Source organism: Bison bison, unplaced genomic scaffold (assembly GCF_000754665.1).
Source record: "Bison bison bison isolate TAMUID 2011002044 unplaced genomic scaffold, Bison_UMD1.0 scf7180017864503, whole genome shotgun sequence".
Lineage (NCBI taxonomy): Eukaryota > Metazoa > Chordata > Mammalia > Artiodactyla > Bovidae > Bison > Bison bison.
Window position 1 is genome coordinate 1,300,860 of NW_011495061.1, and position 11,137 is coordinate 1,311,996.

The 11,137-nt window shown below is 52.6% G+C and overlaps 1 protein-coding gene across 1 annotated transcript in view; it reads left to right on the forward strand.

Moving 5' to 3' along the window:
• The window catches only part of PTPRN2 (protein tyrosine phosphatase, receptor type, N polypeptide 2), a 373,453-nt gene that overhangs the window by 242,945 nt on the left and 119,371 nt on the right, over positions 1-11,137 (forward strand).

Here is an 11,137-nt window from a genome sequence, read left to right on the forward strand (position 1 = left end):
TATAGTCCAACCCTCACATCCATACATGACCACTGGAAAAACCATAGCCTTGACTAGACGGACCTTTGCAGGCAAAGTAACGTCTCTGCTTTTTAATATGCCGTCTAGGTTGGTCATGATCACTCATGGAATCTTCTCGCTAAGACACAGTCACCACACTGGTAGCCAGGGGTGACGATGCATCTTCACAGTGATGAGTGCAGGGCACCTCCTTCACGGGGACAGAGCCCCCGTGGCCTGGGGGACTCCCCCTGTCCGTCCTGGTCTGCATCTCACTGAGCGAGTCCTGTCTCAGGGATCAGAGGAAGCTGGGTCAGGCCCCGAGTTGGCCGTGACAGGGCCGCAGGGAGCAGGGCTGGCGGGTGGCAGAATCTGGTGAGTGGTCACTGAGGGCTCAGGGCAGGCTCAGGGAACACTGGCCAAGGTGCCCATCTCGGTCGTGTAAAATCCTGGACCTTCCGCAAACAGGTGGCTCCTGGCACTTTGGGGGGTCAGGCGTTGCTGGTCTCTTCCTTGAAGGTGTCTCTCTGGGGAGTCAAGGAACTGCTATTGACCAAGAATATAGATGCCAGCAATTTATTTTAAACAGAATCTTCAAAAGCAAACCTAGGGAAGTAGAATGAAGGCGCCTTCAGATAAATGTCTCACTGAGGAAATCAGCCTCTTCTCACAGGCTGTTGGGTGAACAACCAGCCAGGAGAGCTGGACGTACGAGAGGGGCCCCCTGGGGTGGGCCGTGCGGGGTGTAACCTGAGCTCCGTCCAGCAGCTTTGTCTGGAGCCTAGCTGAAGGACATCTGTGTGTGCGTGCTCCGTCACTCAGGCGTGTCCGACTCTCTGCGGCCCCATGGACTGTAGCCCGCCCACCAGACTCCTCTGTCCATGGGATTCTCCAGGCAAGAAGACTGGAGTGGGCTGCCCTGCCCTCCTCCAGGGAATCTTCCCGTCCCAGGGATCAAACCCACATCTCACGTCTCCTGCACTGGCAGGCAGGCTCTTTACCACTGCACCCCTGGGAAGCCTGATGATGTCCAGTTGGGTTTATTAAAGGTGTGAATGACCCGGGCCAGGAAGGCAGTAGGAACAAAGAAGATGAGTGGGAGTCGGTCTCACGCTGGAACCTGAGGTGTGGACCCCCTCTCTCCAGCGAGCCGGGGGCACCTCCCCTCCCGCTGTGCAGCCAAAACTGCCCCCACCCGCGGCAGATGCCACGGCCCTGGATGGAGGTGCGTGAATCACACACGCAATCACACATGTGCACACACGACCCACAGCTCTGCCTGTGCTGGCTTGAGAGGACCCAGCCTGCCCAGGGAAGTCCAGCGCTGGGATCCAGATGAAAGGACTCGGGGACCCGGGGGTCATGCCGGGCCATGTTCGGACCCCAGGCCCTGCCCACGACGTGGCCTCACCGGGGTGTCTGTCCCAGGGCACCCGCCTTCACTGGACGGAGACAAATGGGAAGCGCTCAGCGCTGCCACTGCTGAGTGTGCCCAAGACACTTGGGCGTTTTTCTCGCCTGAGACAAACGCTGAAGAAAGTGTCAGCGCACAGCTCGGACTCGACGGCGGGCAGAGCAGCATAGAGCACCTCGGGTCTGCCTGCTGGGGGCCGTGGACGGACCGCCTCACTGCTCCTGAAGCAGGCTTCTCCTTGAGATCCATCTCGCCAGCTGCTGAGATGCCAGAGATCCATCTCTGCCATCTCATCATGCTGCTGGAAATGGGAGCCCCTTCCTGCCCTGCTCTCAGAAATGGGCCTCCTCCCTGCCCCCAAGCTAAGTTCAGCCGCAGGGCAGGGCTTGGTTCCCCTAGAGGAATCAGCAGCCGGTCTCCTCTTTGCTGGGAACCTGACTTCCCAGGGGCTTGGGTGTGTCTGCTGGAGGCTCAGGCTCTGGGCCTGACTGGGCCTGACGTGGGCTCCTCCCAAGGCTGGACTCCGTGCTCATCGCCAGGCCTCCTCCTCGTGTGTTTGTGTCTTCTGCCCAGTCTATCTTCCCCTCCTCTCGGGCCCCCTAGACCGCACACCTCCCAGGCTCCATGACCCACCTCTCATGGAGGAAGTGATCTTCCCAACTGCTGTGCGTGTGTGTGCGTGTGTGTGTGTGTGCGTGTGTGTATTAGTCGCTCAGTCATGTCCGACTTTTTTCCACTCCATGGACCATAGTCCGCCAGGCTCCTCTCTGTCCATGGGATTCTCCAGGCCAGAATACTGCAGTAGGTGGCCATTCCCTCCTCCAGGGGATCTTCCCCACCCAGGGATCGAACTTGGGTCTTCCACACTGCAGGCAGATTCTTTACCATCTGAGCCATCAGAGAAGCCCCAAAGAAATGAGCGTGCTGTCCCGTGATGGACCCCAAAGGTCTCCTCATGGTTTGGCCAGCGGCTAGAAAGGGACTGGAGGAGGATACTGAGGCCCTGTGCGGCTGTGGAGTCAAGAAACTGAAGGAAGCCTCCTGAGGGCGTGGCCGTGCAGGCAGGGACACCCCACCACCCGCGTGCCCCTGAGACCGCCGGGAGGAAGCAAGTCTTCCTGGGCCGAGTGCAGAGGCCCGAGGTTGCTGCCCAGCTCATCTCCTTACACTAGTGTCTCTCTCAAACTGGAAACTGGAACCGTCTCGCCTCTTACATGTCATTTCTATAACAGGTCTATTGGGTGCCTAAATCTGTTTCTTCTCTTCCTCACTGTCCCTTTTGCCACTGCCTTAATTCAGGTGCTCATAATCTGGCATCAGAATTTTTGGGAAAAGTGTTTTGATGAGCACATAACCATGTCTTCACATTTGAAAGGCCAGACAGGGAGAGACGGGGGTTACGTTTGTTCCGAACGTTCCAGAAAGCATGGCTAGAACTGATGGCTGGGGAGGTCAGGGGGAGGGCTTCTCACCCAGCCTCCTTTCGCCAGGGGTTCAGCCTGGACTCCCCGCTGGAGAGGTCGCCTGGAGCCCTGGCCCATGGCCTCGCCTCCTGGTGAGCAGGCCCCACCGGGCATCTTTCTGTTCACTTCGCGTGATTTTCTCTTCTGGGTTTTCGTGGCCCCTTCTTGAACGCTTAACTCCCAGGAGGCCCCCACCTAATCAGGGGCCCGCCTGTGTTCTGCCGCCTGAGACCTCTGGAGCCTGAGCAGTCAGGGGGCATCTGAGCAAAGGAGGTGCCACTTAGCTCCCAGAGCAGGTTGTGAACCCCTAAGCTCCATATCCTTGCAGCTGCCCCACCGTGGATGAGACCCCTGAGGAGGCAGAGGCTGGACGCTGGGAGAGAGATGGCCTCTCTGGAGGGTCCGGGCCTCCTGCCCCCACGTCTCCTAGACCTAGGAAATCCAGCTGTCGAGTCTGTGCGAGGGTTTTCACACACAGCACACTTGCCTTCCACGCCTCACACCCGCTTTCAGTTCCTTGAAGAAGGGAGGATCTAAAACAATAGTCAGAGGTCAAAAGCATCGCCGTCATCTTCTGGGAAATAAAATTCAGCAGCTCCGTCCAGACCTGAGGGGTTAGGAGCTTCTGGACAGAACCTGTGCTTTTGTACAGAAATGTGCCCACTTCTCCCACATGGAGCCCCGGGTCGCGTCGGGCAGCCCCACAAACAGGCCTGGCTCCGTCCACAGTGGGACTCTGCCCCTGGCAGCGTCTCCCTGAGGCCCGTGGCCTCCCTCCGCCGGAAGACGGGGGGCTGCAGGGACCCTCCCAGGCTCACTCAGCACCGGCCCGGGCAGCCTCTCTTCACCCCAGAAGCGGTGCCCACTCTGGTGACGGTTTCTCTCTGCTCAGGACCCTGTGCGAGAGCCAGACTCGGCAGAGAAAGTTAACGGAAGAACGTTTCCAGCTCTTCGTGATAATTTCTACTGAGCCCCACTTGATTTGTTATTAAACTGTGCCTATGACCCATAGTATATCTGAGAGAAAGGATAAACGTATTATGTACCTCTGGGTGGTTACATCGCACTCGTTGGTTTATGAACCTCTCAGTCCCATGGAGAGAATTCCCCATCACAAGGCACCTTCGCGGCTAACGTGAAGCGTCAAGTCAGACATGGCTTTAGAGTTTGTACAGGCAGGGCGCTCACTTCCGGCCATGCTGCGGAGGTCTCGAGGGCGAGGCCCCCCGAGGACTGAAGCAGAGACAGGGACTGTCTGGGCCCCGTCGGGAGCGCCTCCCGGGGCTCAAGGGCCGGCCCTGATGAGCTGTCCTGATGACCCTCGTGGGCAGGCGGGAGGGACACGGCGAGCGTGGACAGGCGCTCAGCACCTAGACGGCGTTCTCAACGGGAAGGGCAGGGAGTCCCGCAGGATGCAGAAAGGAGGCGTGAGCGGAAGGGAAGCCACGGCGATGACAGAGCGCAGCCCCGCGGAGGAAGGCCTGGCTCTCTGGGACGAGCGCGCGTGGACGACCGCGGCCCCACGCCCAGCCGCAGAGCCCCAGGACCGGTCACCCGGCTTTCCCCTCGGCGTCTACAGCGTGAACGTCAGAGCGCTCGGGACTGTGAAACCCCCGCGGTTTTGGCAGTGTTTGCTGAAATCGGATAACCACGGGGATTTTCCTTGGAGGATGAAAACCGGAAGCAGTAGATCGCTCCGGGCACTCTGGTCCTGAAGTCGGGTGAGCAGCGCTGGGTCGCGTGATGTTGGAAGGAAGACCCCTGCGGCCTTCACCGACACGGAGGGGCTGGGCGCCTCGGGGATTCTGTTCAACGACAGCTGTTAACCATCATCGCTGCTACCGCAGGGGGCCCAGCGGGGCAGGTCAGACGTGCTCCCGCCGTGACCTGCCTTGGGCCTGCAGCCCGGCGACAGACCCGAGTTCCTGCTCAAGGTCCCGCCTCCAGACCCCGAGAAGCCCCACCGTCCCTCTGACGGCCCTTGGGAGAAGCTGCAGGCCAGGGGTGCAGGGAGCAGGGGCGGAACTGGGGGCCTGCTCTCAGACGCGCGGGGCCTCCCGCCTCTGTTGCAGGCACCTCTTCCTCTCTGCACTTCTGCTGCTGAGCTGCGTCACCTTAAATCACAGCGTCAGCGTTTGTCTGCACTCAGGACCTCCATGTGCCTCAGTGGAAATGATGGCGGCGCCCACAGGCGGAGAAAACGCTAACAATGGGCAGCAAGAGCCCCAGCACGGACCTCCACCCTGCTCCGAGGCCAGCCCTCTGTTGTGACCCTTCCAACACGCCCAACGGGCCACCCTCCTCATCTCCGTTTCCAGAGCCACCAAGGACTGGAGCTCCTCACTCAGGCCAGAGCCAGGAAGCGGCAGCAGTTGGGTGGGAGTCCTTTCTCTAAACCACCTCACTGGGTTGCCGGTGTGTGGGTGTGCTAAGTCACCTCAGTCGTGTCTGACTTTCTTCAACCCCATAGACGTAACCCTCCAGGCTCCTCTGTCCATAGGGTTCTCCAGGCGAGAATACTGGAATGGGTCACCATTGCCTTCTTCAGAGGATCTTCCTGACCCAGGGATCAAACCTGGGTCTTTGGCATTGCAGGCAGATTCTTTACCGACTGAGTTACCAGGGCAGCCCAAAGAAGGTAGACCAGGCTCCGAAAGTGGGGGGAAGATCCACAGTTTCCTACCAGGCATCTCCATGATTGTCTTTGTCTGTTTGACGTAAGTGTTGTCTTCCCAACCCAGGGCTTGAACCTGGGTCTCTTAAGTCTCTGCATTGGCAGGTGGATTCTTTACCCCTAGCACCACCTGGAAGTCTGGGTGGCCCCTGGGCCCCCCAGTAATGTGAGCAGAGCGGGAGTTTCTCAGCAGGCGCCTTAATCCCAAGCAGGAAGTCTGATTGGAAAGTAACCGCAGCTGTTTAGCTGGACACCAGGTGAGAACTTCAGAGGAACTTGGCCCCGTCGTGATGCTGAGTAGGAAACAGTTGCTCCACTCAACAGTACCAGCATTACAGAGTGTATGAGACGATGCATGTTCACATGGGAAGTCATGTGTGCACATGTGTGTGAGAGGGTTGTACACGTGTGACGTGGCTGATGCATGTTCTACGTGGTGTGTGACCTGGTGAGGCTGTATGTGTGCCTGTAGGTGAGTGACGTGTGCACATGTGTGTGAGAGGGTTGTACACGTGTGACGTGGCTGATGCATGTTCTACGTGGTGTGTGACCTGGTGAGGCTGTATGTGTGCCTGTAGGTGAGTGACGTGTGCACATGTGTGTGAGAGGGTTGTACACGTGTGACGTGGCTGATGCATGTTCTACGTGGTGTGTGACCTGGTGAGGCTGTATGTGTGCCTGTAGGTGAGTGACGTGTGCACATGTGTGTGAGAGGGTTGTACACGTGTGACGTGGCTGATGCATGTTCTACGTGGTGTGTGACCTGGTGAGGCTGTATGTGTGCCTGTAGGTGAGTGACGTGTGCACATGTGTGTGAGAGGGTTGTACACGTGTGACGTGGCTGATGCATGTTCTACGTGGTGTGTGACCTGGTGAGGCTGTATGTGTGCCTGTAGGTGAGTGACGTGTGCACATGTGTGTGAGAGGGTTGTACACGTGTGACATGGCTGACGCATGTTGTAGGTGGTGTGTGACCTGGTGAGGAGGTGTGTGTGCCTGTAGCTTGGATGGTGGGAGGAGAGGGTCCCATGACCTGGGGATGAGCTGGCACAGGTCACAGCAAGAAGGGAAGGGGTCAGATGGAGGGGTGGACCCTGAGGGCTGAGGGCAGTGCCCCTGCGGACACGGGACGTGGCCGACCTGTGCTGGCTCGGGCGGGGACCACAGTAGGAGGTCAGAGCCCACTGTGGTCTGCAGGAAGGGACACACCTGACCGCAGTGGGACAGAGGATGAGAAAGCCTCAAGCCTCACCCTCAGAAGGACGTTGAGGACAGAGGGGCCGTTGTCATGGAAACCAGGACATCCACCAGAACAGAAGGAACCACATCTGCTCTGACCACACTGAGCCCACAGGGGCCTTACCCAGGAAGCCCCACGCCCCAGCACACCACATTTGGGCACTGCCCATGTAAATGGCCTTTTAAAAAGTATTCTTAACGGTCGAAAGTAATCTTTCTTTAAAGGTTTATTTTTTAAAATACTCAAGAAGCCATTTGGCAATAGGACAGTGAACTAGACAGCCATCAGGGTAAATAATAGCGTCTTCGGGGAATGAGAAATCCAAAATGTTTCGAAAACATAAAACCAGATTCCGAGTTTTGTTTGAGCACATCCCCAGGTAATTCTGAACGAGAATTTCAAATGTGACGGAGAAAGGTCGAAGGAAGTGTGTAATTTCCTAAAGGGTTTGAATCGAAAGATCTCGGGGGATTGTATGTATGTGCGTACATGGGGTGGGTGTCTCAGTCCACCACGGCGCCCTGTGTGCGGAGCACACTGGTTGCACGCTGCTTGACTGTGTCCCCGACTCCCTGAGTGCGAACGTGCATGGTGCTGCATCCACAGAGGAGACCCCACTGTTCTTTATTCACTCGGCTACTTGGCAGCTATGGGTGAATTCGTTCGGAATCCTGAAGGGCCATTACTGGATTTCTCAGAGTGACAGCTAACCCTGAGTTCTCTGGGACTGCTCCATGCGGTGTCAGATGCCACGCCGCTGGCTGCTTCCAGGAGCTCTGTGCCCATTAGATCTCAACACTTGTGCAATGTTTGCAATGTAAAACCAGAAAAGACCACTTTATACCCAGTGCTCTTCTGCGGACTCCAGGTACTAAACCCACTGTCAGGCTGTGATGGTTTTACAGTTAACATGATCACACAAAAGCATCGTCTTCATACACCCGGGAACCTATCTCCATACACCCGTCCGTGTTTTCCTAAAAAAGTATATGTGGACAGTAGGAAGCTGAAATGCATAATTATGAAGCAAACACTGATGTGAGTTACTGTTCTTCTAATTCCCAAGCAATTTCAGGGAAAAAATAAACTATTTCCAAACAACGGTAGTGGACGTGCATATGTAATGTTCATGTGACACGTATGACAAAGCGTGTGGAGGCACTTCCAGCCGCAAAGGAGAGAGAAGCCGCGCAGGCTTCACAGCGCTCCTGTGCTTCCTCTGAGCCTAATGGCCTGATGCACACATTCTCAACAAAGTCAGGTGCTCGGTCGATGGTAATGAGTCTTTCTTGCCAGTATTCGCCACACTTTACAGAATTTCAGGTCAGTTTTGTGAAGAATAAAATCTAGTTTGAACATACAGTATATTTACTATACTGGATGTCAATTATTAAATATGTATTTTACAGCATTGTTTTGTAAATAATAAAGATCTTTACAAAGAGGTAGATTGAAAATAATATATCTCCTAGGCTAGCATCTAGAGAATAAAAACCAGATCAACCTGTAGCGAGACTGCTGTTTCTCAACCTCTGTCCCCAGGAAGTTTTCAGAATGCTACTTTTAATGGACAGACTAATAATAACAATAGTCAGGCTTCAAAACTTTTCCTGTCCTTACAGGAACTGTGATTTCAAAGTTTGAAAAAGTCTAAAATTCCTACATATTTGTTAATCAACCCTTCAAGCACAGACTCTAGCTGAAATCCATTTTTTTGGTTTTAATATGATGCTTTTGTGTGATCATGTTAAGCCATTGGAGGGAATTGAAACTCTGTTTCATAACAGAGTTCCTATTTTTGGATTTCAAAAATTCTAGATCAATCTGTATATGTGTGTGCGTGCCCATGCGCACGCAGTCACATCTGACTCTTTGCGACCCCGTGGACTGTAGCTCGCTAGGCTCCTCTGTCCATGGGATTCTCCAGGCAAGAGCACTGCAGTGGGTTTCCATTTTCTCCTCCAGGGGATCTTCCCGACCCAGGGATCAAACCCAAGTCTCCTGCATTGGCAGGCAGGTTCTTTACCACTGAGCCCCCAGGGAAGCTCTAGATCAATCTGAACATGAGCCAAATGAGAATTAATAATAAAAGCTGAATTATGTTGGCAATTTTTTAAAAACCAAAAGACTTTCTTTGAGTAAAGAATTTACATTTTTCTTGAAATAAAGTAAAATATCTGAACCAATAATTTTATTATTTTTCCATTCCTCTCAGTTTTAAAGGTTTTGCAGCGACGTGTTAAAGTTGCTAAAGAATCACCCCTCTTTGTAAATCTGATAGTCCTTCTCTGGTGTGCAAGGGAGCCTGGTGAGAACTGTACTCAGACATGCAAGAGACTTGTCCTCTGTCTCCAAGAGGAAGGACTTGACATTAGTGTCTAAAGCTCTTCCAAATGTTGCCCCTGAAAATACTGCCATTTACAACTAATGCCGTTCAATTCTGAGTCGTCTATACTGACCTGTACAAGCATCCTTTTTAGAAAATTATCTGTGCCAGTTACTGTTTCACTAGGAGGCTGACCAATTAAAGCATCCTACTTCCCAAAGTTCATTCACTGATATAAAATGTTACGTTATTTAAAATTACATAAGTATGAAAATACAACATATACATAGCTACAATATTCAAAAGGATCAAATTTCATTTTTATAATTTAAAGTCATCTGTATGGATTTACAAATCAAAAGCATTTTAAATATAATTCATGTGCCATTCTATATTTTTAACAAAACTGAGTCAGATTTTGTGAAATCAGGCAAGTATTTCAGAAGGTGTTTTTGCCATTTTCTATCTTATCATAATATTGAAATTTTCTGAAATAGGTATTGTTTTGCCTTATAATAATGTTTCCCATGATTGTCTTTCTCTATGTTGTTTTAAAATACATTTTCTTTGATAATTTAGTTCATTGGAACTTTATTCTAATCAGTTAAGTATGTGATCTATAACAGTTTGGTGTTCCCTAAATTGAAAATGAGATTTTTAACACAGAACATTAGGTTTTACACATAACAAATGTGAACTTCACTTTAAAAGAAGTCTTAGCAAAATCAACATGTCATTTTAAACTATTTATATTGTTCAGATACTTTGTAGAATTTCACATATGCTATTCTTTTTATTCATCAGCCAGACAATCCTAACTTTTATATGAATAATATACTCATCATATATAAATAATGTCAGTCAACATGCCTCTCAGAAACACTCTGCATCACGTGTAAAGCCTTTCTCTGAAAATGTCATTGAAATCGTAAATTGGAATTTATTATTAAATGAAGTCTAAGCTCTGAGGACAAAAACCAAAATCCTAACATTCTCCAAGTTATAAGCTGAACTTGGTCTTACATTATTGTCAAAACACTTTCCTACTAAAGTATTTTCAAGAATTAAAAGATAGATACATTTTTCCTTGCCCTGGATATAAGAAAGGATTTTAAAATAAAGGGAAATAGAATGAAAATCTGGTGGATTAATTTATCAGTTTCTGAAAAGGATCAGAACCTAAAATACAAATACCTTCTTTAATGAATTCCCTAGGCAATCCGTTTATCTTTAAGCTCTGAGAGGGAGTGTTGGAGTCCGGGTGGTGTCCTGGGGTGGGGTTGGGGGTGTCGGAGAGGAAAGGGTAGGGGAACTTGGCAAGTCAGGACCCCACAAAGAACATACCATGTGGTGTGGGGTGAGAGAAGACTTTTCTGCTTATGAAAACCGCATTCAGAGTTTAAGGCCCCTCTAACTCTACACTAAAGTGACCCCGAGCAAACCTACTGTGCCTCCAGGGCGCCTCCCACCCTTTCTGAAAGCACTAGAAAGACTCGGCTTTCAAATTCAGACGAAACCCGGAACGTGCAGCTTTGATGTCGGAACTGAAACCCTTTGGGACAATGGGAGAACTAGCAGAATAAAATGGATGTACCGAGCACTGTTTACTTATTTAACATGTCCTATGGTGTCTGTGGAAAGCAGGACAGTATCTGGCTCTGAGCTGCACGTCCCCTCTGGGGTCGCCGACCCTCTGACCCCCACCCCACCCCAGGGGCTCTAGATCACGCGGCAGCGGTCCTGCTCGCGCAGCCGTAGGGCCGGGAGGCGCATGGGGGCCGCGCCACCTTGGTGACCGAGGCAAGGGACCGGGCCTCCCCGGGCCACTCCCCAGCCCGCCCGAGGGGGGTCCTCACACCTGGTGGTGGCTCCCGGCCATCGAGTGGAGCGCGAGGAAAGCCAGAGGGATGTACCGCGGCGCCGGCGGGGAGGGTGCAGCCGAGCCCCTCGCGCGTCGCTGGGGGCCCGGGCAGGGTCCCCTCCGTGCGCTTCCCAGCCACGCGAGGGGCTCGGCTGCACC